General features: G+C 46.3%; 1 protein-coding gene across 7 annotated transcripts in view; it reads left to right on the top strand.

Annotated features, from left to right (window-relative positions):
• The first annotated feature begins 2,796 nt into the window (after positions 1-2,796).
• Positions 2,797-25,234, top strand: part of C2H10orf71 (chromosome 2 C10orf71 homolog) — a 53,101-nt gene continuing 30,663 nt past the window's right edge. For 2 of the 7 annotated variants that reach the window (XM_081561589.1, XM_081561566.1), the window contains exons 1-2: positions 2,798-3,124; positions 23,265-23,349. The gene's annotated coding sequence lies outside the window, so the exon portion shown is untranslated. Of the gene's footprint in view, positions 3,125-23,264; positions 23,350-25,234 lie in introns of all 7 variants that reach the window. The other 5 variants (XM_081561588.1, XM_081561560.1, XM_081561587.1 and 2 more) reach the window with 3 other exon arrangements.

The following is a 25,234-nucleotide window of genomic DNA, read 5'->3' as shown; positions in this document are numbered from 1 at the left end:
CCAGAAACTTCTGAAGAACTTTTTGAAAGGCCTTTCAGAATTGTCCTCCTGGGACTCAGGTGGAGAATAGCTCATCTTTTGGCCGTCCCCCTCCACAGGTCAGGGATGGTCCCGGGTACACAGACTCCTACACTTTGGAACCACACCTGTGTGTGTGCTCAGTGGATCCCCATGGGTGTTGCCACATGCGCTGGTCTCAGGGAAGTCTGAGACAAGTAGTGAGAGGCACGTGTGTGGAGTCCGGGAGAAGGGATAGGGGTGGTTCTTGTAGAGCGCGTTTGTCACCTGTGGAGGTGGCAGTAACTAGAATGAGAATTGTGGACAAACAGATTGGTGTGGTGCTCAAAAGGTGTCCAGCAGTGTGGAAGGTGGGGGTGTATGGCCCGGAAGTTATCGACAGATAAGTCCTCGTCCTTGCACAGCCCAAGGCCTCTGGAGGGCAACCATTGGCACGCCTGTGTCTCTGACTAGTGAAACACCCTCCTGTCCTCTCAACGCACCCACACTTCCCTCATCTTGTGGCAGCATGATTGCTCATCTTATCTGATATCCCCCAGGCTGTCAACTCCATGACAGAAAGAGCTCCCACTTAGACTAGAACACATAGTCATCCTCTGTGCTCTGCATGGAGTCACTCACGAAAGCTTCACAGCTGAGAAAGCAAGGCCCAGAGAAGTGCAGTGATCTACCCAAGGTCACACAGGCAGTGCAGTCCCAAACACTGGCTCCAGAGCTTGGGCTCTGGACCATGACCTTTCTCTTCCCATGGGAGTGCAGTCTGAGGATGCTATGTCCACTGCAAGGTTCCAGAAGAGGCTCAGTGCAGTGTGGTGTGGTTGTGAAAAGTTCAAGGTGCCAGAGGAACACAGAGAAGGACAATGCGGGTCATGGAGGGGTTAAGGGAAGGGAGGGGAGGAGGGAAGAGATAAAGAGAAGAGGGAGAGTAAAGAGGAGAGTGATGCGGAGAAAGGAGAGATTAGGGAAGGAGGCAGGACTGAGGGAGAGGAGGCGGGGAGGGGCTGGCAGCTTGAACAGGGCTCATGGGCACTAGAACACAGGGCATGAAAGAGGAGCGGTGATCCCTGAGGCTGCCATGTGGGCAGGGCTGATGCAGAGGGGCTCCGATCCAGGCTCCAGTGGGGGTGAGAAATCATCAACACATTGTGGCTGGGAATGTGACAAAACCAGAGCTTTCCTGGCATCGGCGGCTGTGAGAAGTGGGCCTAGAGCAGGCAGCCTGGGGCAGCAAGGATGCTCAGGAAACTACTGCAGAGACCCAGGGGCGCAAAGGTATGGCCCAAGCCACACACACAAGGTCAAGACACAGTAGGACTAGGAGCCAGGGAGAGAGGACAGAGGAGGTAATGGAAGGTCCAAGCTTCTGCACATACTGGGTGGTGGGCTTCCCAACCTCAAATCCAAACCACCATTTAATGGATGCCTACTATGTGCCAGGCCCTGGGCCAGGCCCTTGAGATAGAATCTAGGTTTGTAATTACAATAGTGTCTCCAGATGGGTTTGTCCCTCCTCATTATATCCAGGAGGAAGACTTGAGAAGTTCCCGTGGGTGGTAAGCAATGGCAGGGCCAGACCCAGGGGGTCTGTGGGACTCCAGAGTCTGTGTTCTTTCCATGTACCATGAAATTACACTCAGGTCATTTCACTCAGCAAAGAGCATGAAACCGTGACAGCTGACTAGGCTCTGTGAGTGTCATAGTGGCCAAGAGCCAAGCTACAAATCACACCACGTCACCACAAAAGCCAAAATAACCAGCGTCTATGTGTGGTCTGCTTACTCCAGCTGTCTTAGCTCAACCGGATCTATTGACGATTCACTAATCCAGCAATAGCTGGGTACTGACCCACACACTCAGCCAAGCCGGAGACAACACGAATCTGTTCCTGAGCCCTTGGTTTTGCCGGGGAGAGTCCATCATTAAAGTCTCCTTCAGAAGCACCAGGATTTACCTGGCCTGGCCACGGTGGAGCCCTGGACAGCAGAGCCAAAGACACCCCAAAAGTCTGCATCTCTCTGTAACAAGTCCCTTTTCTCAGGCTTCCTCGTCTGACCCACCTGTCGATGGCCATCTCAGTAAATTTCATTCGTGACAATGAGCTGTAGTAGCTGAATGCTGGCCCCTAAAAGATATGTCTGTGTCTTAATCCTGAAACCTATGAATGTGGCCTTATTTAGAAAAATGGTTCCTGCAGGTGGAATTAAGGATTTTGTACTAAGTAGAATGTTTGGTAGTATCCTGGTAGCCCCTAAATCCAATGACAAATGTCCTTTTATAAGAGCAATAGACATTTGAGACAGAGAGAAGGGGGCAATGCAACCACATGGGTTGAAGAGATGTGTCCACAAACCAAGGAATGAATAGGGCACTAGAAGCTGGAAGAGACAAGGAAGAACCCTCCCCTAGAGCCTTCAGATAGAGCTACCCTGCCGACCCCTTGATTTCAGACTTCTGGCCTCCAGAACTGTGAGACAATGAATGCTTGTTGTTTAAGCCACCCTGTATGCGGTCATTTGTTTGGGCAGCCACAGGAAAGTAGCTTCTGACTGTCCAAAGTGCGTTGCTATTTGCAGGAAAATCTGTGATCTCATCCTTCAAGCCCATGAGCCCGCCGGGTCCTGCTCTGCCCTTGGCTGGAAAGGGAATCCCGAGGTTGCATCTGCCTCTTGGGTGTGGAACTCTGGGCTGGAGCAGGATGAGAAATGGGCCTATTTATAAACTAACAGAGCCAGAGGGCGGGAGCCGGGTCAGCCGAGGGCTTCACCAAGGTCACAGACCCAGTCCCTTGGGATGGGGGCATTGCAGAGAAGGGCCAGGCTCCAGAGGAAGCAGGGGGCGGGAGCGCTCGGGCCTCTCTGAGCGGTGGGGCCATGGTCCATTTCTGAACAGCCTAACAGGAATGTCCAGCTGGCTTCCAAGTCAGATCTGGTGTCTTGGGCGAAGGGCAGGCCCAGCTGGGTGGGAGTGGATTCTTTCCCACTGCCTCATTGCGGCTCCGAGAAAGGAAGTGTGAGTGCCCAGGGCAGGCGCCCTGCACGCAGCCCATGACTGTCTGTGGGCGGTTGGGTCCTCCACGCTTCTGCCGCTCAAGGAGGATGCTGCCATGGTGAGTAAGCCTCCGTGCTCCCCTCTCTTCTCTCTGTAAAGGGCACTCTCTCAGCAGGGCCAGGTTGGAGGGACTTAACCGGGTGATATTTCAGCCCCAGGCTGTCTCATGGAGGGCAGAAAGCTGGGCAGTCATGCCAAGGATGTGGGTGGATAGGGACTCTGCTGATTAGTGGCTGAGTGGGACCAGGGTCTACTCCCAGCGTGATTGGTGCTGGGCAGAGTTGTCCAGAGGAAGTCATAACACACAGGCTGCCTTACCCGGCCCCTCCCACAGGCCTGGGCCTGGAAAATGCTCAGCTCCATAGCACCAGGAGTCTTAAAAGCTAGCAGAAGGCTTTCCTCTACAGCAGGAACAGCTTTTGATCCAGCTAGGATGCCTACCTCAGTCACATCTGTGACCATATCATGTCTCTTGAGTCTTGTATGTCTTTAAGCACTTCTCCCTGTAAAAGTAAATTTTTGAGTAGCTATCGCAGGAAGAAGAATGGGGCCAGATTTTTCACCTGCTTGTGTTCTGAGCCACAAGCTTCAGGAAGAATTGAATCTCAGCTGCATCTTCTTGCTGTGTTATCCTGGACAAGTCACTTATCCTCTCTGAGCCTCATCTCCTAATCTGTAATGTGTGGATAGCCCAGCTTACTTGCTGAACTGCTGGGGAGATTAGATGAGACAGTATGTGTGATGCTCCCATCTCCATCCACAGAGCCTGGGCTCATTTCCCAGGATTTTGGACATCTTTTCTGTTTAACCTTTCCCCTTGAGAAAGTCTGTTAGAGCTTCAGAGTCCCCATCCACTCCAGCTGGGCACCTGGTCACATGGAGTGATCAGCACAGCCCCGTGCTGTCATGGGGACATTCATGCAACCCACGAGGGACTTACAGGGCTCAGGTACCTGCAGCCCACAAACTCCTCCTCTACCCTCCTCCCCTGACTCTGGGCTCTGGCCCAGCTGCTCATGGTCAGAACATTCAGATTCCAAGCCTGAAACCAAACCTGTATCCTTGTCATTCACTTGTCAAGCCCTGTCTTTCCTACAGAAGCCTGCCTATGACCTTCTCAGGGTTAAGCTTATACTGAAGTATAAACAGAACCAGCATGTGGTAGGGATTGTCTGTGGAAAAGGACTCACTGCCTCCACTACGGAGGCAAGGGGTGCTGGTCCCCATTGCTGATGCAACCTTGGACAAATCATGTTTTCCTTTCAGTTTCCTCATCTTTAAAATGGGTATGTGTTGTGCTTAGTCACTCAGTTATGTCCAACTCTTTGCAAACCCATGAACTCTAGCCCGCCAGGCTCCTCTATCCATGGGGATTCTCCAGGCAAGAATACTGGAGTGGGTTACCATGCCCTTTTCCAGGGGATCTTCCCAACCCAGGGATCAAATCCAGGTCTCCCACATTTCAGATGGAGTCTTTACTGTCTGAGCCACCAGGGAAGCCCTAAAATGGGTATAATTTTATCTAAGTCTCAGAATGACTGTAGGTTGATGTCAACCACCTGGTCTTGCCCCTGTCACATATGAGGTGCTCCCCCTCCTCTTGCCCTGAGCCCCAATTTGCATGAGTACAGCAGTTGGCTCAGTCTCCAGACACAGAAGCAGGCTGGCTCAGGGAAGGCCCAAGACTCAGGAGACCCAAAGAATAATAAGGGGCATGACCTCCCCTTCCTGGGTGCTGTCAGTCCTCGCAGAGGCTCACCAGAGGGCTCTTGCCCCCAAAAAGGGGATTACCAGGGTGAATACTCAGGCCCACAGCAGGAAATGGGGACAAGTCAACTCAGGACCCCTGAGAAGAGCCTTCTCTGACTTCATATCCATCCCCAGGAAACCCACAAACCGTTCTTTTGTGTTAATCAGATTTGCAAAGCTGTGGACAACATGGCAACATCACCCTTAGGAAACTCACTTGAGCCTCTCAGCTGCTCTGGCCACAAGGGGAGGTCAAGGGTGCTGTAGGAGGTTGTGTCCCCCAGACTCCAGTGAGGCAGCAGTGCAGACCTGCTTGAGGGTCTCCTCAGGAAAGGCGAGAAGCTGAGGGTGGTCGCCTGGATCCACCAGTGCTGTTGAAACCTGTAGCATCTGATGGAGTGGACGCTGGGTTCAGACAGCAGGAGACCCTGAGGGCAGAGGGCCGACATTTGCCATACTGCGAGTGTCGGCTCCCTTCTCTCCCCCCACCGACTAGTAGGGACGGATCGAAGGATGGGGTCTGTGGGGCCTGTCTCCAACAGTGACTGGGCCTGGAACGTAGAGACAGGAGAGAGCCATTGTCATCAGACAAAGAGGTCATTAAAACCAAAAGTTTAAAATATGACTCCCATGTATATAAAAAGATGTTCAGACGAATTAAATGTATTTAGGCCAAATGCCTGGGACAGAATCCCAGCTCCACTACCTGGGAGCCCTGTGACCCTGGGCCAAGAGTTGGACTTCTTTAAGCCCTGGTTCCCTGGCTGCTGTGGACTGAATGATGGCCCCCAAAAGATATGTCAACATCCTAACCCCAGAACTTGTGAATGTGACCTTATTTGGGAAGAATCTCTGCAGATATAATGAAGTTAATAATCTAGAGATGAGGAGATTATCTTAATTATCCAGGGGAGCCCTAAATCCAGTGACAAAACCTCTGACAAGTCTCCTTTTAGAAGCACTCAGAGGAGACAGACAGACATACAGAAAAGAGAAGGCCATGTGAAGACAGAAGCAGAGATTGGAGGGATGCGGCCACAAGCCCAGAAACACCTGGAGACGCCAGAGGCTGGACAGGCACTTGAAGGCAGCTCAGCCCTGCCAACATCTTGAGCGCAGATTTCTATCCTCCAGAACTGTGAGAGAATAAATATCTGTAACCCTCTGTCACCACTAGCTTGTTACAGCGACCACAGGAAGTATTCTTCAAAGAAAGAATGTAAAGATCCGAGAAGAGAGGATCAATATAGGTCATGCACATTTTTACATACAATAAGAATTGTATGCAGTCATGCAAAGAAGTTGTGGACAGTCATTAAGGATGAAGCTGGTGTTGGGAATATCAAGCCGGAAAAATAGAGTACCAGAATATTAATTTGTAAATGTTTAGGAATCGAATTTTGTTTTTAAAAATATGCCAAAAAAGAGAAAATAACGTTGATCATCTCCAGGCCATATTATACCGTTTCCTTTATTTTATTCTTTGCTATTTTCTAAATTTTCCAAATTTCCTCTCAATAATTACGTGCAGGGTGCTGTGCTGAGTCACTTCAGTCGTATCTGACTCTTTACCACCCTGTGAACTGTAGCCCACCAGGCTCCTCTGTCCGTGGGATTCTCCAGGCAAGAATACTGGAGTGGGTTGCCATTACCTACTCCAGAGGGTTTTCCCAACCCAGGGTTGGAATCCACATTCCTTAAGTCTCCTGCCTTGAAAAGCAGCTTCTTTACCATTAGTGCCACCCGGGAAGCCCCTCAATAAGTATAACTTTTACTGTCAGAAAATAAAGAGCCGTTCTAAAATTTTCTTCCACAAATGTGACTTAGTTGTGCAAGAGCCCCTGAAGGCCCACTTTCTTTCCACCTACAATTTCATGAGAACCTTACAACAGTCCTACCATAAACTCACCTGTGATCCCATTTTGTAGGTGAGAAAACTATGCTTCAAGAGGTAAATAGTGACTGCAGAGCCAGCCTATGACCAGAGTTGGGAAACGGGCACAGTCTACCAGTCTTCTGAGCCTTGTGTGAGAAGCCACACTCCCCTAACCCATAGAGACAGTCACTGCTCTGCCCTCACCTCGCTCTCATGACCACAACCAGGATCTAGCCTGTCCTTCAGGTCAGAATGACTGATCAAAGTCTCAAGTGCCCTCCAGGCAGAGATAAATAACAGAGAGCTAGATCCTGGGATTCCGGTTTCATCTTTTTAAATGGAAAGAGAGATAAATCATTTCTGCTAACTGTTTTTACCTGGCTGCAGGAAATGATGCATCACCATCTTTTAAAAGAAAATTAAGCCTTTAATTCCACGGCACATGTAATAAAATGATACTTCAGCTCTCTGCCTTGAATATATGGCCCGTCGTGTCCTAATTTACTATTTCAATGCTGCCTGAAATGTTCTGAAGTTATTAATGTGGCTATATATTCAAGCACCAAACCTGGCCTTCAAATGCTGTTCAAGCGCTCAATTAACACAATGGATGGCCAGGCGGGAGCCAAAGGGGTCATATCGAGAGGTAGGCCATGCAGGTGGGGTGCACAGCTGACCCTGCCGTAGACGGCTACTGTGAGCCAGAGGCCCATTTTCTTCCTCTGGAAGGTGGAGATTATGGTACCTCATTCACAGGTGCAAGGTGCCAGGTACAGATCTGTACCTGGGTCCCCAGCTGCAACCAGTGCCCCCAATGCCTCTCTCTTTATTCTGATTCTCTTGTGGTCCACAGGAGAGCAGTGATGCTTCCACACGCATACCAATGCTAAGCATGTGTGCACAAGCTCACACGTGGGGCAATTCATACCAAGACTCTGAGCAGGCACATCCCATTGTACTTAGAAGAGCAGGCCTTTATGACCAGGGAACTGCCCAATGATCCATGCAAAGATATACTGGGGTGAAGTTTCAATGTAAGATAAAGGGCAGGCGCCTGGGGGCTTCGAGGCCCATGCTCTTCAGCTTGTGCACCTCTCTGCTCTCCTGTGAGTATGTGATGCTGACAGGGAGACCATGGGCTAATGTCAGCTGCCCTCACGAGCCCTCCCCACTGGCTCGTAGAACAGCCACTGCACACGAGCATCTAGATGGGACCACTTGAATGAGAGCTCTCTTGTTCTACAGAAACTCCCAAATGGGCCCAAAGACACTGCTGGGGTCTCTGGGATCAGGGACTTCAGGTCTTTCAGTGGGCCCCTCAGCAGGAGCACCTGGTCCCCTGGGAGGTTCAATGCAACCCCACATCCTCTCCAGGGTAAATCTCATCTGTTTCAGAGACAGAGATTTGGGACAGTTCATTTAGCTTTTAGAAAACTCATAAGGGGAATAATTGCAACCCTATGTCTAGAGGGGAAGGTACACATGAAATTCTCCAGTGTGGACCAGATCCCTCAGCAGTGGGCAAAAACCAAGCTCCCTCTGATACCCAGAGCTGGAGGCCTGAGGGAGAGATGACAGCTATAGCTGAGACTAATTTTCTGGAGAAATCAGGATGCTAGGGCAACCAGACAAGTGACTTGAGCAAATTATTTAGACAACAGTAGTGCCTCTCTTGGGCTTCCCTGGTGGCTCAGACAGTAAAGAATCCACCTGCAATGCCAGAGACCTGGGTTTGATCCCTGGGTTGGGAAGGTCCCCTGGAGGAGGGCATGGCAATCCACTCCAGTATTCTTGCCTGGAGAATCCCCATAGACAGAGGAGCCTTGCAGGCTACAGTCCATGGGATCGCAAAGAGTTGGACACAACTGAACGACTAACCACAAATAGCACAGCACCTCTGCCTCGTAAGATTGCTGTGATTACTAAAATGAATCAAGAATGGCGATCAGTCACACAGAAGCGCTGACTACCTGTTAGCTGTGGAAAACAGCCCACTGCACAGTGGCTTCCTAAAACTGAAGCTGCTCCGTTTGTGGCAGACATTGTGAGTGAGCGCTCGATGCCGGGAGTCCTGCTGGGGTCTCCTCTTCCTCATCACTCATATCCAAGTGCCCAGAGCCAAATTCTACCCCAAATAACCTCCCCACTCTCCTCTCTTCTCTGACCTTCTAGGCCCCCTAGTCCCCTCTGAACACCTACAATGTCCTTCGACTGGCCCTGCCCCCATCTCATCCTACAACATTCCATTTTTCATGCTGCAGTCAGAGAAATCTTTATAAATTTATGTATTTTTTCATTGAAGTATAGTTGATGTATAATATTATATAAGTTAAAGGTGTACAATAAAGTAATGCACAATTTTTAAAGGTTATACTCTATTTATAGTTACTGTAAAATACTGGCTACATTCCCCGTGTTGCACAATACATCCTTGTAGCTTATTTTATACCTTAGTTTGTACCTCTTAATCCTGTACCCCTACATTGCCCCTCCTCCCTTCCCTCTCCCCACTGTAACCACTAGCCTGTGAGTCTCCTTGTTTTGTTACATTCACCAGTTTATTGTATTTTTTATATTCTACATATAAGTGGTACCATACAGTGTTTGTCTTTTTCTGTCTGACTTATCTCACTTAGCATAATACCCTCCAAGTCCACTCATGTTGCTGCAAATGGCAAAATTTCATTTTTTTATTGCTGAGTAGTATTCCATTGTATGTATGTATGTGTGTGTGTATATATATATATATATATATATATATATATATATATATATATATGCCACTTCTTTATCCATTCATCTGTTGATGGACACTTATCTTGCTTCCATATCTTAGCAATTGTAAATAATGCTGCTATGAAAGCTTCTTCAAATGTTTATCAGATCCTATTGGCCCTGTGACTAAACCCACCATTGGCTTCCTATAACACTGAATAAAATGCAAACTCCATGCGGGCCATCAAGGCTCCACATGACCTTGTCCTGTCTACTCTCTACTCTCATCTAGAAATCCCCACCCTCAAGCCCCAAGTGTAAGTTCCATGAAAGCAGAGATCCTATCTTGTTCACAGCTGTGTCCCATTGCCTGGCCCATGGTATTTACAAAATAAATGCTTCTAGAATAAATGAAGGATTCAAAACCAGACAAACCAACTATAGTGCACTGTACTACTGGAGAGAGGGAAATAGACGCTAATAAAAATCAACCCCTTCAGTTAAGCAAAATTCAATCCCTCCTCCTAAACTGGGAGCCTGTGGAGCTCAGAAGGCTGGGGAAAATGTTTGAACACACCCAGTCTGTATCTTCAAGGGGCCAAGACAGCCTTGGGAGAAAGTGACCCTACAGGGACCACTGTATTCAGCTGCACAGGCTAAGGGTGGCACAAATCCAGGGATGACACTGACATAGAATGTGAGCCCCCTCTGAGTTCCTCCCACAGCCCTGCCCCTCTGTCCTCAGTTGGTTTCCTCCTTAAGAATTCGCAGACCAATAAACCAGAGAACAATGCAAATGATGTCCCTGGGTGAAAAGGGAGGATGGAATATCAGCTGTGTATCTTCCTGTCTCTGCTGCATCCTGTCTGTGTGTCCTTGAACTCATTTTTTGGAGCTTCAAGCTCCCAGCACACAGAGATGCTCAGAACAATTTGTATGGGCCAAACCAGACACCTTCATGGCAGGGCTGATGGAAAGATGGCAAAGCCTGTATCGTGTGGCAGAGTCTAGATCCACCAGTTTGAGGAGCTTCAACAGAAAGCACTTTCTTGTTTTCCTTTATTCGCTATAACAGCGAGCATAAGTTTACCATGACTCTTTCCTACACATGAGGCCACTGTGGCTCAGAGGTTCAATGGTTGCCCAAGTGCCCACACTGCTGGCGATGAGACAGTGACTTACCCTGGCCCTAAGGATGGGCCCGACAGCTCCTGTGAGGCAGCCGTGTTCCCAAGGCTACTGGGCATAGGAGCCCAAGACTCTGATCTTGAGGACTCAGATTGATGTCATGCTCAGGTCTACAGCCCCAGGCTCTCTCTACCCCCATCCTACTTCCCCTGCCTTCTAGTCGGCCCTATAGGGTCTGTCCCTGGGTCTACAATTTAAGGGGAGGAGGGTAGGACTTCTGAAAAAAAATCCCTGCCCCCCATAACGGAGTTTAACTGAGAAATTCCAGTCTGAAAACTTTGGACACACTGCTGACAGTCCCGATGACAGTCCAGCTGGGAGGGAGGCTATATTTAGCCACATGCTTGACCTACCATGTTATCGGGAGCAGAACCAAAAGATTGGGGAGGGAGGTAGCAGAGAGAGCCTCCACCCCGTAGCCACCCCAGCCGCGCAGCATTAACGATCTGCTCAGCAAAGTTTCCTCTTTCTGAACACATGTTTTCCCCAGTGTTGCTGAGATTTGTGACTTGCCCAGTGCTTTGGGCCTGGAGGTAGAGGCCAAAAGCAATCAGCTCTGTTTGTAGCAGAAGGAATTTCTACACAAGGCAGTTAAGAAGCATGTTGGTTGCGGGTTACAAAGCCAAGCTTTCCTCCTGCATCCCTGGGTGCCTGCAAAGATAGGAGGGAGTCCATGCAAACAGTGCATGGGCACTGGGAAGGGGAACTGAACCGTCAGCAGGTGAATCTTCATCCCAGATAATGATGCTCCCCACCTCGTGGAGCTTTTGAAAAGAGCCAATGAAGCATAACATGAGAAGTATACAGCACAATAAACACTATGCCTCTCTCTCCTCTTCCCTTGATCCTCACAACCCAACAAGGTAAGATTTAGCCGATGTATCCCCATTCTACAGATGAAGAAACTGAATGCAACACTCAGAGAAGGTGATTTGCCTAAATGCTCAACGGGGGACTCAGCAATAGTTGTGTTGCAGATACATCGATATTTCCCATCTCTGAGTTTGACCTGTGTGTTCAATGGTCCAAGGAAATCAAGGTTGGGGGCAGGTGTGATGGTGCTAATTTCCCAGAAGCAGTCTTACCTCTGCTCTTTGAAGTGTCACAAAATTGGCTGGAAGCTGCTCCTGTCAGCAGCACTGCACGAGGCTGCTGAAAGCACTTTTAGCACCTGATTAAAAAGGAGCCTTATTTTCCTGAGCAATTACCAGGCTCGACTCTCATGATCTCATCCCAAAGACAAGGAAGGAAAATGATGGAAAGCTGGCCTCAAGGCACTCACCCCACAGAACACTAAATGGCCTGGCCTCGCCCAAGTGTGGGGTATGCCAGGCATGGCGTGGGCAGCAACTTCCAGAGCTGCAGGGCAGCAAGCAGGGCTCGCCACAGGGGTGGGCTCTATCCTTTCCAGCTCCAGTGGAGACACTGCACTGGCCTGCATCCGGCTGTGACCTGACTCCTGGGGGATCTGGGAATGAAGTAGAAAGAAGAAAGGAACTAGCCTTTCTTAAAGTTCTCCTGTGGGGAGGTTATCCCTTTTATATCCCCAAACAGCTGTTCCTGGGAGCCTTCTAGTCTCGAGATATATATTAAAGAAAGCAGAGACGTGGGAGGTAACTTCGTGCCCAAAAGCACACAGCCAATAGTTTAGAGAAAAAATGGATTCAAACCCATGCAGAGCTCTAAACAGCCCCCTGCATTATACTGTGCTGTTTCATAGCATCCCTGGGCTGCCTTAAAGAGTAGCTTGGGCCCTGTGCTCACCTAGGCTTTCTCCCTCTGGTCCCAGTGTGGGTAACAGGAAGGGTGCCTCATGCTGTGCGTGGCTGAAAACTCCTGCCCCATTTGTCCTGTAATTGTGTCACCCCAAGGGCACTGTACATCTGGTCTAAGTTATAACCTAGGTTGTCTCTTACAGCCTATAGTAGCAAGGAGCCATAAAAAGGAAATACCTAATGCTGCCAAAGATGTGGTCAAACAGGCAGGCTTACTCATCACTGGTAGCAGTGGAAAGCATTTTGGCAAGATGTATGCATACAGGGCTTGATAATGTGAATCTCTTCAATCCAATAATCACACATCTGCAAATACATCTTGAGACAACAAACCCAAATAAAAAATCTTACCTATAAACATCTTCATTGTATCATTTCCTAAGGAGCCAAATACATTGAAATTCCATAATTTGGAATATTAAGCCATTTAAAATAATATTTCATCTTGGATTACAAGGACTACATTGTCAAAATGGCCATACAACCCAAAGCAATCTATAGGTTTTATGTAATCCCTATCAAATTACCCACGACATCTTTCACAGAACTGGGATAAATAACTCTAAAAATTATATGGAGTCACGAAAGATCCTGAATTGCCAAAGCAATTCTGAGGAAAATGAATAAAGCCGGAGACATAATCTTCCCAGACTTCAGAAAATACTGCAAATCTATAGTAATCAAAACAACATGCTATTGACACAAAAACAGGCATACGGATCAATGGAACAGAATAGAGAGCCCAACAGAAACCCACATACCTATGGTCAATTAATCTTCAACAGAGGAGGCAAGAATAAAAGATGGAGAATAGATAATATCTTCACCAAGTAGTGTTGGGAAGGCTGGATAGCTACATGTAAATTAATGAAGTTAGAACACCATACATACCACACACAAAAATAAACTCAAAATGGCTTAAAGACTCAACTATAAGACAGGACACTATAAAACTCCTAGAAGAGAACATAGGCAAACATTCTCTGACATAAATAATGGCAATGCTTTCTTAGATCAGTCTCCCAAAGCAATAGAAATAAAAAGCAAAAATAACCAAGTGGGACCTAATCAAACATAAACTTTTGTACAGTAAAGGAAACCATAAATAAGATGAAAAAACAATCTATGGACTGAGAGAAAATATTCACAAATGATGTGACTGAACAAATATACAAACAGCTCATACAACTCAAATACAAAAAACCAACAAATAAAAAATCAAATTGAAAAAAAGGGCAGAAGACTTAATTTTTCCAAAGAAGACATACAGATGGCAAACACGCACATGAAAAGATGCTCAACATCACTAATTATTAGAGAAATGCAAATTAAAACTACAATGAGGTATCACCTTACACACTAGTCAGAGTGGCCCTCATTAAAAGTCCATCAGCAATAAATGTTGGACAGGATGTGGTGAAAAGGGAACCTTCCGTGGTGGGAATGCAGATTGGTGCAGTCACTATGGAAAACAGTATGGATGTTCCTTAAAAAACTAGAGTTACCATACGATCCAGCAATCCCACTTCTAGGCATACATCTGGGGAAAAACTCTAATTTGAAAAGATTCATGCACCCTAATTGTATGGACAGCACTATTTACAATAGCCAAGAAATGGAAGCAACCTAAATGTCCATCAACAGATAAGTGGATAAAGAAGATGTGGCACATATATTCAATGGAATCCTGCTCAGCCATAAAAAAAGAATAAAATAATGCCATTTCAGCAACAAGGACAGACCTAGAGATTATCATGTTAAGTGAAGTAAGTCAAACAAAGACAAGTATCAAATGATGCCACTTATAGTTGGAATCTAAAATATGATAAAAATGGTCTTATTTTCAAAACAGAAACAGACTCACAGACATAGAAAACAAACTGTGGTTACCAAAGGGAGAAGGGGAGGAAGGATAAATTAGGAGTTTGGGATTAGCTGATACAAACTATTATTTATAAAATATAATATACAAGCAACAAGGTCCTACCATATAACACAGGTAACTATATTCAGTATCTTGCAATAACATAAATCAAATATAATCTGAGAAAGAACTCATATGTATAACATAATCACTTTGCTGTACACCAGAATCTAGCACAATATTGTGAATCAACTATGCTTCAATAAAAAATGTTTCAGAAGAATTCATAACATGGAAATAAATGCTTTTGTTACCAAGTTTAATGGCAAAAGAAAGTTAAGAAATTGTCCAGATGGTGTGATCACAACCATGTCAAAAAAAAAAGTGAATGAATAAATAGTACATGGGACTTATGGGTAGACAGTGGTTTTTGCTTTTGTTTTTAATGGACTTTATTTATTTATTTTTTTTATTTTTATTTATTTATTTTTTTATTCTTTATTGGACTTTATTTTTAAGAGCAGTTTTCTTTCAGTTCATACCAATATTGAGTAAAAGGTCTAGGAATCTCTCATATACCCCTACCCAACACAGGCACAGCTCCCCCATATCAACCTCCCTGGGTGGGTTTTTTTTCCTACTTTCTTTCCCCCACTCCTAAATTGTCAGAATATCTACAATGAGAAAAATAAATTCTATTAGGAAGGAAGGAAATGCAAGAGGAAGTGAGGGCAGGAGGAAAGGCAAGAAGAAGGAGCCCTCATCCCAAAGGGAGAATGCAGACGGCTTCTTAGCCCTTTCAATTTCTGATACACCTTTTAATTGCACCAGCTGTTGGAATTCCTCACCATTTTAAGTTTGTGACATCATTTCCCCTTTCCACATACTGCTCACAGACCATTTTAATGCTTTCTCATCCCCAAAACCATCCCTCAGACATCAAATTCAAGCCAGCCTCTGATGGATGTCTCCTCAGCTCATTCTCTGCCTCCTTGCATCTTAGGCAACTTTTCCTATAGAAGCTGAGCACCCCATGACCAGCAGCCTGGGAGCCTGGGCAGAGATTCTCTGGCTTTACCACATACACACACACACCTCGCTGGTGATGGGGAAAATATGACCTGCAATTCCCACCTCCTGCCAGCAAGGGGCAAAATGCTAAGCCTGGGTGGGGGTCAGGCCCAAGTGTGCATCTCAGGGTCTCCAGTACCCAGAACTATAGAGGCACAGGCATTGAAGGAGTGAGCGGATGCCTCTGTAAACCCATTTTCTGGCACTCTTTGAACTTTAAATTGAGACTAGATTTTCCAGGCAGTGATGGTGGAGTTTAAGTGTTAGTCACTCAGTCGTGTTCAACTCTTTGCAACCCCATGGACTGTAACCCTCCAGGCTTCTCTGTCCATGGAATTTTCCAGGCAAGAACAATGGAGTGGGCATCCATTCCCTTCTCCAGAGGATCTTCCTGACCCAGGGATCAAACCCGGGTCTCCTGTATTGCAGGCAGATTCTTCACCATCTGAGCTTCTCTGAAGCCCTTGGTCATAGAAGTTCATATATCAATGCCAGGTATGCATTTACAGTGGTATTTCATTCATTGACCCCTTAGTGCTTTTATTCATTTATTTACTCTTTCACTCTACAAATAATGCTCAGGCACAGAGTCCAAGTAGAAGCCAGAGAGCCCAGCCTACAGGCTCTATCTTAGCCAGCTCACAACCCAGCAGGTCCTTTTAGGGAGAAGCAGCCTAGTGTGGGGAAAGACAGAAGAAGATGGAAAGGGGGAGCCAGGGAGACGAGAAGCCCGGACTTTTCATAGGCTGTTCTAGAGCAGTGGGACTGCACAGATGGAGGAAGCTCTCTGTGGGACCTTGTCTGGGGACTGACTTTCAGGAGGCCTGAGGCTGTGTTTGCTTCCCGTGGCGGCCCCCATGCTAGCACAGAGACCCAGCCTCAGTTGGCTTGTGACCTGTCAGTGCGTGTATGTGAGGGCTCAGTCACTTCAGTCATGTCTGACCCTTTGCGACCCCATGGACTATAGCCTGCCAGGCTCCTCTGTCCATGAAATTCTCCAGTCAAGAATACTGGAGTGGGTTGCCATGCTCTCCTCCAGGGGATCTTCCTGACACAGGGACTGAACCAGCATCTCCTGCATTGCAGTCAGATTCTTTACCCAGTGAGACACCTGGGAAGCCTTGACCTGTCAGAGCAGGGGCTAATTTTACATGAAGTACAAAAGAGCAACACAGTCTGGACCTGGGGGTGAGTTACAAATGCAGAGGAAGTTGCCCACACCTATTGCCCCAGGGGCACCCAGAGGAGGCCACAGCCCTGCTTACCCCTGGGTTCTGAGATGCCTCGTTTGCAGTGGACAGCCCCTCTGCACGCACACCCATCTCTTCTCTAAGCCAGCGATGGATTGCTTTCATTTCATTCTGATTGAACTGCGAGACTAAACTGGGCCCAATTTCTGATCAGCATCATTTCTCTCAGGCTTGCTCAGGGAAGACAAAATCCATTAAACTCCTGCCTGCTCCCCTATGAGAAACGCTGAGCTCCCCATGGCAGCAAGATGGCAGCTCTGGAGGAGAGAGACTCATTTTATGTGGATCAGTGACTGGCTTATTGTAGGTGCTTAATAAATATTCAATCATAACAATCTTAATTACTGGATTACATCATGTCTGTCTTAGGGTAGGATATAAATAAATAATGTCATAATAATAATGAGGCTCTAAAGGAGGGCTGCTCGGTTTGAGTTCCCACTTAGACGCAGGCGGTTTTAATAAATTTGGGTGGATTTCATATTTCATGAAGAGATATCTGCTCACAGCAGGTAAATGTTTCTGAAGATAAGCCTTATTTAGTATTAATGCTGGCAGAACACTTCCTGGTTTACATGTTTTTCAAGGTTTAATTCAGCTCAACGTAACATCCAGTTCTCTGAGTGTTTGACGGTGTCCAGTGGCAAGGAGGTTGATGGGCAGGGATTCAAGGTCCGGCCCCCAGCTGGCTTTTAGGGAAACATTGAGATGTGTTAACCATCCCTCTCCAGTACACGCTAAGCCATCCTCTGCTCAGAATGGAGTTGCAAGCAGTCCTGACAGTTATGAAAATGATGAAGTTAGCTAGTGGCCAGCAGGAAGGCTCATGCCTTGTCTGAAGGGGCAGCCCTGCAAATCCTGCCACCCAGTGGTGCCCAACCTTCCATTTTAAAAAGAGTCAGAAATGCCCACTGTCACACCCCGCCTCCCAAATCTCCCAATCTTTAAAGGCTGCTAGAATCTCAGCATGCAGACAACTGATCAATACTGGATTCCATGTTTACATGATGAAACTGAGAAACTATTTCGTAAGGTAAAATAAACACTATGTTTTGTCAGTCCATGGGCTTGACAAAAGATACTTTTAAGACAAGTGATAATACATAGATAAGGATTTTTGTGAATTGTGTTGACTTAAGTGTTATATATCCCACTCCAGTACTCTTGCCTGGAAAATCCCATGGACGGAGGAGCCTGGTAGGCTACAGTCCATGGGGTTGCTAAGAGTCTGATATGACTGAGCGACTTCACTTTCCCTTTTCCCTTTCATGCACTGGAGAAGGAAATGGCAACCCACTCCAATATTCTTGCCTGGAGAATCCCAGGGACAGTGGAGCCTGGTGGGCTGCTGTCTATGGGGTCGCACAGAGTCGGACACGACTGAAGCGACTTAGCAGCAGCAACCAATCCAATGGAGAAGGCAATGGCACCCCACTCCAGTACTCTTATCTGGAAAATCCCATGGATGGAGAAGCCTCGTGGGCTGCAGTCCACGGGGTCGCTGAGTTGGGCACGACTGAGCGACTTCACTTTCACTTTTCACTTTCCTGCATTGGAGAAGGAAATGGCAACCCACTCCAGTGTTCTTGCCCGGAGAATCCTGGGGACGAGGGATCCTGGTGGGCTGCCATCGCGCAGAGTTGGACACAACTGAGGTGACTTAGCAGCTGCAGCAGCAACGGCAGCAGCAACAGCAGCAGCAACCAATCCAAATTACTTTAGAACAAAAGCCTCATGCAGTCTTTTGGGTATCCTCTCTGGCCATAGACTTCACTAGGTAACCCTGAGGTCTGGAGCTGAGTGAAAGGGGTGTGCAAGGAAGGATGTGTGCTGGTTCCCCCAGGAAGGCCAGGAGAGAGCCAGGAAGCCCCTGGCAAACTTGTTGGGTGCCCTAGGTCTGACCCCAGCTCTGTTATCTGCTAGACTCACCATGTGCCTTGCACAAGTCCCCAAGACCCCGCTACCTCTGCAGCAAAGTGGGAGATGATGAGGCTGCATCCGGAGCCCTCCTCCAAGGGCTGCACGGAGAGCCAACACCCTGTAAAACAGTGGGATAGCCCTCTGCATGACATTCATGCCAACAGAACTCCAACTAGTAGATGCCCGTGTGTGTGTGTGTGTGTGTGTGTGTGTGCGCGCACGTGTGCGCTTAGTTGCTCAGTCATGTCCAACTCTTTGCAACCCATGGGCTGCCAGGCACCTCTGTCCATGGAGATTCTCCAGGCAAGAATACCCATGAAGTTGTGCAAAAACCTCACAGCTCTCTGAATTTGGGCTGCTGGAAGCTTCTGGAAGCAGTAATAGTCTTGGAGGGTTAAGACTCAAATGTCAGATAGTGAAGCTGAAGCGGACATGGTGACTTGCAGAACTGCTTATCTCAGAGCGTACAGTCTGGCTCAGTCCCAGCCTCCCAAGGCACCTGAGCCAGCTCTGGTCCCACTATGGGTATCTGCTTCCCCCACTCTTCCCTAAAACTGGATAGGAGGATGTGAGAGGATCACCTGTGGAGGGATCAAGGGCAGGGAGGGGGTCTTGACACCTTGCATTCCCCAAAAGGAATCCAGAGGTCCAACGGGATTACAGGTACAAGAGCTGGGCAGCCCTGGTGGTTGTGAGCATGCCCTCCTTGCTCTGAGGGCCCGAGGTGACCCTCTGCAGCAAAAGCAATGCCTAGAAGGGGTCCTTAACATGTGCAAGAGTCCAGAAGCAGATTTTACCCCAGACATGGTTATCACGTCACAGCACTGGCCACTGGAGAGTGACCTCCCTAGCCCTTGGGAGAAAGTAGACAGCTCTGGGCTTTCTAGAGAAACTGCCCCTGCACTGGGATATTTTTAGCTCCACCATCCCATACATCCATTCCAAGGGTGTTAACATCACCAGTGAAATTAACCACCCACCTTGGCCAAGCAAAGGTGGCTCCAGCCGGGGGTGTGGGGTGGGGGAACGGAAAGTGTCTCACTAAGACTCTGGACTCAGGTTTCCCTGCAAGTTGGTCCAACCATAATCTCTTGTCAAAAGTAGTAACAGGTTTTCTTCACCCTGCGGCAACTAATCTCAATGAAAAATGCACCATCATTTAAAAGAAAATAAAAGGAAAAATCAACACACACACGTATTCTGCTGACAAAGCAATATTTGTTGGTTTTAGGTATCATTTTATCTATCACTTGGCTATATATTATTTGAGAACTTTTTTCCCTGTAACTACATTTTTACAGTTTTAAAATTCTTTTCCATGAATATATACACATTTTTACATTAATTATATAAACTCCATCTTTACTTGACTACTTAATGGAACCATGGAACCATGTGAAGTTGCTCAGTTGTGTCCAACTCTTTGTGACCCCATGGACTGTAACCTACCAGGATCCTCTGTCCATGAGATTTTATAGGCAAGAGTACTGGAGTAGGTTGCCATTTCCTTCTCCAGGGGATCTTCCCAACACAGGGATCGAACCCGGGTCTCCCGAATTGCAGGCAGACGCTTTACCATCTGAGCCACCAGGGAAGCCACTGATTACTTAATACTCTTCCATAAATATTTTCTTCTATTTTAATGTGTTAATTTTTAAGTCTAACCTTAGCCAATCAAACTCTAAAATTGGGCATTTAACTGTTTCTGTTGCTTTGTGTACCTGTCAATATTTGTAGAGCTGTTGGCCTCGCTAAAGCCACTTTATATCAGATAACCCTAAATGAGGTTACCAGACAGACTGGAGTCTGAGGGACGGGCCAGGCAGGCCCAGGTGCCACCTCCTCGGCCACGTGGGTCTAGGGACAGTCTCAGGTCTCGCCCTGGCTCCCGCAGAGCCTGCCAGTGTCCTCTGGCTCCCTGCTGCGTCTCTCCTCTTCCCAGGAGCTCCCACCTCCCCCTCGGCTCACTCTGATCCTCTCATTCTCTCCTTCTGCCCAAGGGAATTTTCTGCTTTCTTAAAATTATGGCATATTTCAAATGTATACACAAGTTCAGAAGACAGTGCAACAAATACCCAACTTCAAAAATCTTGTTTCATATACTCCAACTCGTTTCTCCATACACTGCATTACTCAGAAATAAGTCCCAGATGTCATATCATTTCATTCTTAGATATTAGCGTGCATGCATGCTAAGTCACTTCAGTCATATCCAACTCTTTGCTACCCTATGGACTGTAGCCTGCCAGGCTCCTCTATCCATGGGATTCTCCAGGCAAGAATACTGGAATGGGTTGCCACGCCCTCCTCCAGGGGATCTTCATGACCCAGGGATCAAATCAGCATCTCTTATGTCTTCTGCATTGGCAGGCAAGTACTTTACCACTAGTGCTACCTGCGAAGTATTAGTGTAGATCTTGCTAAATAATAAAGCTGCTTTTTTCAAATACCATTTTCATGTCTAAAACATTAGCTGTAATTCCTGAATAGCATCAAATACCCAGGAAGCATTCAGATTACCCAGGTGTCTTATAAATGTTTGCTATGGAGGGTGTGTTGGAACCAAGATCCAAAGAGCATCTGAGTATGGCATTTAACCCCTGTGTCTCTCAGGTGTCTTATAATCAATGGCTTCCACCTAGTTTGATTTCAATGGCTTATTTGTTAAAGAAATTGGTCGCTTGTCCTATAGAGTTTTCCATACCCTGGATTTTGCTGATTACTTCCCCATTGTGTCATTTAACAGTTTCCTCTGTCCCTGTTTTTCCTATAATCAGGTAGTTAAATCCAGAGGTAGAGATTTGTTCTGATTTAGGTTTGTTTTTGTTTGGCAAGAATACATCAAGGGTGTTGTGTGTTTATATAGGAGTCCCTCAGGGATCATTGTCTTGATCATGATTTGTCAGGGGTTTGAAAAATGACAATCTTCTAGTTCTACCCTTCCTTCTTTATTGGGGCTTCCCAGGTGGCACTAGTGGTAAAGAATCTGCCTGCCAGTGCAGGAGATGCAAGAGACAAGGGTTCAATCGCTGGATCAGGAAGATACCCTGGAGTAGGAAACGGCAACCCACTCTTCTTCACTCATCATTTGGCTCTTTGGACTATTGGGTATAGTTCACACAGGAAAGTCGAGTGAGGCACTTGATCCTGTTCAACTTTTCAGAAGGATGAACCTGCTCCTTCTATCGTCCAACAGGACCATGGAGGGTTGTTTGCGTTATTTGGGTTGTGATTTGGGGTTTTTTTTCAGTATCATTATGAGCCCATGAGTTCAAACATACTCAGTGTTTCAGTCTACCCAGGCTTTTATTTGTACTAATGTAACCTGTTCCATCTGTTGCTGTGGGAATCTCTTCAGTTGACTCCTTAGTTATTTTGATATCATCCCAGCCATCTTTCTCAGCCTGCCTGCCTTTGGTGTGACCAGAGGTTTCAGACTCTTCTTACACATTTTCTGTTAAGAGAATGTGTGGCCTTTTTAATGAGCTATCTTCAGAGATAGAAATGTTGGTAAAGAGGAGAGTCATTGCTATGATGTTGGTTATTATTTTTAGGCCTTTTAAGAAATGCTTTTCTTTTTTTAAGAGAAACTATATCTTGATTTCACACTTTTGCATATTTGATTTTACATAATTTATATTGATATCAAATAAACGTTACCAAGTTTTACTTACCATTTTGCTTTTATATTTGCAGCTCTTTTCTATAACACTAAAAAATGACCTTGTTTTCTCATGACACTAACATACTTCCTAATTTGCTTTATCTATATCTATCTATATTTCTGAGAATGATTTAATATTTTACTTTACAGTTAATTTTATGTTCAGGTATATCCTCCTTATGAATGTTAAAACAAACTAATGTAGTTTAAAACCATTTTAAATAATTCCCCTTAGTGAAATTATGCCCCCTACACATTAGATTCATTTGTTTCATTTTGCTCTTAATTTTTCAAGACTGCCTTTTTTAACTTATTGGTTTAGTTTAGTTTGGTCATTAGGTAAGGTAAGCACATGGCTGCACATCGAATCTACCAAACAAGGCAGACTCGGAGACATCTAGCTCCTCCTCTCATTCACACACCTGTGCCCTCCTGTCCCCAGAGGTACCATTTCAGCTTAGGCTTTCTTCTTAAATTGTTTTCCTTTAATATAAGCAAATACATATAAATGCACACACATATTCTCTCCTGTTTCGGTAAATGGTAGCAGACTTTTTTTTAATTAATTAATTTATTTTAATTGGAGGCTAATTACTTTACAATATTGTAGTGGTTTTTGCCATACATTGACATGAATCATCCATGGGTGTACATGTGTTCCCCATCCTGAACCCCCCTCCCACCTCCCTCCCCATCCTATCCCTCAGGGTCATCCCAGTGCACCAGCCCAGAGCACCCTGTCTCATGCATTGAACCTGGACTGGCAATTTGTTTCACATATGATAATATACATGTTTCAGTGCTATTCTCTCTAATCATCCCACCCTCACCTTCTCCCACAGAGTCCAAAAGACTGTTCTATACATCTGTGTCTCTTTTGTTGTCTCGCATATAGGGTCATCGTTACCATCTTTCTAAATTCCATATATATGCATTAGTATACTGTATTGGTGTTTTTCTTTCTGACTTACTTCATTCTGTATAATAGGCTCCAGTTTCATCCACCTCATTAGAACTGATTCAAGTGCATTCTGTTTAATGGCTGTGTAATATTCCATTGTGTTATATTATTCCACAGTAATATTCCACAGCTTTCTTATCCATTCGTCTGCCTATGGACATCTAGGTTGCTTCCATGTCCTGGCTATTGTAAACAGTGCTGGTAGCAGACATTTGAATGGGGAGAAGAAAGGAACCGTGTAAAGACAGAGGTGAGTGCTTCAAATAGAGTCAGCAGCTGCAAAGTCCCCAGGGCAGGATAGAATGGGAACTATAAAGCAGAGCAAGGAAGCAGGTGTGGCTGTAGCCAGAGTAAGTAGTGATCCTTACCTCACTTCTGCTCTGAGGTCAAACAGTTGTGCTCCCCCTGTGCCAGAAGCAGATGTAGGAGAAACAAGAGCCTTCTTATCCAGCTGCTGCTCGGGGAGAGGGCAGCAGGCAATGCCTGGGAGTGCAGGACAGCAAGAGGGCTCCCTGGGGCTTCGCACTCCAGCCCTGCCTCCAGATCCTCCTTCCCCACAGTCAGGCTGCTCTGCACAGCCCAGCTATCACCTCTCTGTATTGTAGGGAGCAGCAGTTCTTCCAGAAAGACCCGGCTTCCAAGCATCTTAATAATAAAGTCACCAGGGGAAAACAATGCAGTCTAGGAAGACAGGGACATCTGATTCTGAGACCAGCTCTACAACCAATTACATAATTTGGGGCAAGGGATTTCTCCTCTTTGACCTTGTTCTCCATCTGGAAGTAGGGATAAGCATGGCTTCCTCCCAGAGTGGTTGTGAGGATCAAAATACACACAGTATACAAGACAGCCAACGATCTTAACAGTATATTCTATTAAAGCCAAAATATTCAAAGTATCACCATTTCAGCACTGGTTCAATATAATATTCAATACAAAGTATCACCATTTCAGCACTGGTTCAATATAATATTCAATACAGAATACTACTAAGAAGATATTTTGTGGGGGTTTTTTTGTACTAAGTCTTTGAAATCCAGTGTATATTTTACACTTACAGCATTTCTCACTTCAGCCCAGCTAGGTTTCAAGTGCTCATTAGCCACATGTGGTTGGTGGTGACTAAAGCGGACGGAGTGGCTCAGGTTTGGCACACCATGGCCCAAATCCATCTGCCCCTGTTTCTGCACAGCCCTGTGAGCTAAGAGTGGGCTTCCCAGGTGGTGCTAGTGGTAAAGAACCCACCACGGACAAAAGAGCCTGGTGGGCTACAGTTCATAGGGTCTAGTAGTGGTAGTGAACTAAGAGTGGATTTCACATATCTAAACAGGAGAGAGAATCAAAACCAGAATATTTTGTGATACAAGAAAATGACATGAAATTCAAATCTCCATGTCCATAAATAATGTTTGATTGGAATGCAACTCCACCTCTTCATTTACAAAGCATCTCTAACTGCTTTTCATGGCTGAGTAGAGCAGCCCTGACAAAGACAGTCTGATCCACCAAGCTAAAAACATATACTCGCTAGCCTTTTACAGAAAAAGTTTGCCAGTATGTGCTCCAGAAGAACAGCTGGAGCACAGCTCCTGACCCCTCACACTCCTCCTGACTCATTTCCAGGTCCCTCCTAGTGGCTAACCTCTCAGTTGGTCACCATGATTTTGTTGGCATTTGTTACTATTTTAATAAAGTGGATTTACTTCATTTCACAGGACAGGTTCTGTTTTTTTTCATTTAAATCTTCCATTGCAAAGTCCTAAGCCGAGAGTCCCGAAGGAAAGGCCTCAAAGAGAGCTCCCTCTGACTCTCAACTGACTTTGATAGCCACCAATCTGGCACCCGGTTTGTCAGACAGGGGGAGCATCTCTAAGGAAGGGGCCTCAGTGACCTGGGCCAGTGGCCTGTTTTCCAGCCACGAGTTGCAAACAGGCCCTCCCAAATAAATCCAGCCCTCTTGAGCTGGGCACCATTATCATGAACCATCCCTTCACAAAGCCACTAACTCTGAGTTCCTGGTAAGGAGATCCATCTGATGAAAGGGTCTGAAGGTGAGAAGTGTCCTGCTGCAGTGACACTCCATTCTGCCATCAGCCCTGAGGACACCCTTTCACTGTGTTGACACTCAGGTACAG

The sequence above is a fragment of the Giraffa tippelskirchi genome, chromosome 2 (assembly GCF_054371585.1).
Source record: "Giraffa tippelskirchi isolate mGirTip1 chromosome 2, T2T-mGirTip1v1.2.pri, whole genome shotgun sequence".
NCBI classification, from domain to species: domain Eukaryota; kingdom Metazoa; phylum Chordata; class Mammalia; order Artiodactyla; family Giraffidae; genus Giraffa; species Giraffa tippelskirchi.
This window is presented reverse-complemented; position numbering and strand designations above follow the sequence as displayed.